The 3,461-nt window shown below is 39.8% G+C and overlaps 1 protein-coding gene across 1 annotated transcript in view; it reads left to right on the top strand.

The window, feature by feature from the left end:
• LOC116704516 (mothers against decapentaplegic homolog 3) overlaps window positions 1-3,461 on the top strand; it is a 30,965-nt gene that overhangs the window by 2,039 nt on the left and 25,465 nt on the right. The window lies entirely within an intron of this gene.

The raw sequence follows: 3,461 nt of genomic DNA on the forward strand, positions 1-3,461 counted from the left end.
GTGTGTGTGTGTGTGTGTGTGTGTGTGTGTGTGTGTGTGTTAAAGGCCTTTTTAACTATTTTCTGGTATCAAGACCAAACAATTAGATTAATTGTGGAAATAATTGGCGGATGAATCATTAGTTGAAGCCCTAAATGATTGCAGTCTTAAGACCTCTCACTGTAGTGCAAATTAACAGCCCCACAATCTATAGTCTCCAAGTTATAATAAAGTTAAATCAACATCTCTCTTTAACAGTTTAAAGAAAAACTCAACATTACAAAAGTAGAATGTATTGCAAGGCTGTCATATTAGAGTACATTCATTTTCAGTATGTTCACAGCTATTTTTAAGTATCTTATATTTAAGTAAAGAACAAATAAAGGCCTTTATGTTACTTGAGTCTACAAAATCTCACTTGCATGTGTGGGTAATTTAAATTTAAAGGCATACTGTGTGTCAGATTAAAATTGAACACCACGCAGAACACTCCCACATTCTTTATTGCCACAAGTGTGCATATCACAGCTTGCTCAGGCCTTGGCCAGCATTCAGAGTTAAGCCTACTCGGAAAGTTAAATAATGTTTGTCATGATCCAGGTTTCATATATCCCACCACTAATGCAGAAGGGAAGAGGCAGAGTGCATTAAGATGACCCCAGATCAGATCTGGCTGTCAGTGTGGGCTAACCGTGTCCCTGGAGAGCTGCTGTTTCTATTAATTTCCCCTACGTTCGGGCTCGCTGACAGCAGCTGCTTGCCTGTTCAGGCCTGTCCATGAAGAGGTCAGCTCCTATCTCTCTGACACATGTATTCCCTATTGAGGCTCATCGTCGCTACCCCTCTTGATGACAGTTTTCCGTGATGCTGAGTGCTGAAGGAAGCAGGCACTGTGCATTGACTGAGTCAATAGGTGCATCAGGTGGTGGATTAGCAGCTCAAGTATCTTTTGAGGGAATGTAAGGTAGGATTATGATTATTGAAAAGAGAGAAAATGGGTGATTTACTCATCACAGCTGATTCACTCATCACAGCCGATTCAGATATTATATCTTAGAATGCCAAAAACCAGAAGCTGATTTTGAAGTCTCAAGGCTAATGTTTTCCAGTTGTGTCAAACAAAGTTAAGGATGTTTACAGGTTTTGTCCAAGTAGCTCCTTCATGTAAGTTTTGTCTGTCACGCCTGCCTTGCCAAGTGGTAAAAATTAGACATTTTGGAGATATGAGAAAGCCAGCTGTCAAAAATCTAAAGGACTGTGACCTGCTAGATGACATTTATAAAATAACATGACAGTCTGTGTAGAAGCCATGGTATCACAACTTGGGGAGTTTGGTCCAGACAGAGTTATTTTTGGGTGTGGGTGGTTAAGTGGGCTGTGTGTGTGTATGTCCCAACATGTTTACACTGGAGATAAAGCTTGCGTCCTATAAAAAAAAACATTAGTCACACAGTCACTTTGTTTTAAATTCCCATTTGAAGGTGGAAAAGCTAGGCTTTTAGTTTACAGTATTAGGCTTTGCCAATCACTTGGGCAGGGCTACTGCTTTACTTGCCTTTAGGCCACTGTGGTTTTCACAATCAACTGTTTTAAACTTTTTTAGAAGCAGTAAGCTAAGTGAAGGCTCCTGTTCAAGCCGTAGTCACTCAACAACGAGCAATTGTGGCGTTGTGGTGTTGACCTACCGTCCCACCCTCTTTTTCTCTCTCTTTCATCTGTTAAAATCCTCTCTTCCTTAGAGCTGTAAACTTTGGTTAGTCACAAACATTGGTGTGTAAAATGCGTCAAGGCGGTAGAGGGTTGGATATACAGGGTACAAAATTAACACAATCCACCAGCCAAATTCTGGTATAATACACATGTGGCTGGTAGATTTGATTCACTCACCAGCCATAAAAAACAGTGGTAATCTATTGAGTGGCTGGCAAAATTTGAACATTCACCAGCCATTTGGCTGGTAGACAAAAGAAAGTTAATTTTGCACCCTGGTTGGATGGGAAGTGTGGTAGCCTGCGCTGCTTGAAGGTGAAAGGATGACTAGCAAATTTAATGTCCCTCTGTTGTTTAAAGGGAATCTGTGTATTTGTAAACATAAGCCAAGTCTGTTTCAGTTATACCTGTGGGTTGGTTAATAGCTCAGGTGATTTTACTGTAGCTTCACAATAACTAAATAAAATTGGAGGCAGTGGTGGCCTAAAGGTTAAAGCAAGCTTGTGAAATCTGAGTGGGGAAAGTGAAAGAGCAGCAATCGTCCCTCCCTCATTACCACCACTGAGATGCCCTTGAGCAAGGCCCTTAACCCCAACTGCTCCAGTGCAGTTGCTCAGTGGCCAGCAGGTCAGACTGTGGTTGTACTGGGCATCCTCCAGGTATGTGTAACTGTGTGAATGTGACAGATCGTAATTGCAAATGAGAATTTGTTCTCAATCAACTTACCTGGATAAATAAAAAAAAAAAAAGGTATATATATATTTTCCAGCCATAGAAATTGTGACTGTTGTCCGTCTCTTGAGCAAAGTAGAAAATAGCAACAAAGTCAGAGGTAGAGGGAGAAGGTCAAACTGGTTGGATGGGTCAACAAAACTTCATAATTTTGTACAAAAGGCTTCTTTTTGGTTCCTGTTTTTTACTGACAGTTGTTGTTAGTTTCTTTTAGCAATGGCTGTGATTGTTACCTAACCTTAACCAAGATGATAAAGGTGCATAACCTTAAGGAAGTAGTTATTTTAACCCTAAACACAGTATTTCCCTAGCATTAACCAATACAATTTTATTCCAGCAATAGTGATTATTGTCACATTATTTAACTTTTTGTGTGTATGTAACTAACAACTATTTTTTATTATCGATTCATTTGGCTATTCCCAGAAGTCAAGGTGACACCTTTTTAAATTGTTTAACAATAAATGACTTCAATAATGTATTGTCAAGGTTATTGTCGGTACATTTTCTGGCGTTCAACTAATCAATAGTTTCGGCACTTAAATTGTTTAAACCAAGCATGAGCAGCTAGAAAGCAGTACATGCTGTAAAGCCTTGATCGTGGACATCACGTTGCAGTGTAAGACTTGACTCTGAACACAGAATTGCACAAGCTACACTACTGTTGTACCAATGGATGGAAATCAGTCTGCATTGAAATTAGGAGGAGATAGGTTAACAGTCTCTCAATAACTTCTTGCATTGTCTAGTCTTGCGTGCCAAATGGCAATTATTACACAGACGTGTACCTTTCTGTAACGGTCCTGTCTTGTTTGAACAGAGAACTGTGTATGGAAGCCAGTACTTACCAGAAAATGAAACACATAATTTTACAGGTTTCATGCCTAACCGTAGTTTTAAAAGTTAATAGGTTTACTTAAGCCGCTTTCCGACCGGAGGGATATAACATTCCTAGAACCCTTTTTTTCTCAAGTTTCGACTGGACCAATCACGGGATTTTTAAGTTCCCCTGACCGCAGTTCCTGTAACTCTTTCAGCTC

Source organism: Etheostoma spectabile, chromosome 1, assembly GCF_008692095.1.
Source record: "Etheostoma spectabile isolate EspeVRDwgs_2016 chromosome 1, UIUC_Espe_1.0, whole genome shotgun sequence".
In the NCBI taxonomy this organism is placed as follows: domain Eukaryota; kingdom Metazoa; phylum Chordata; class Actinopteri; order Perciformes; family Percidae; genus Etheostoma; species Etheostoma spectabile.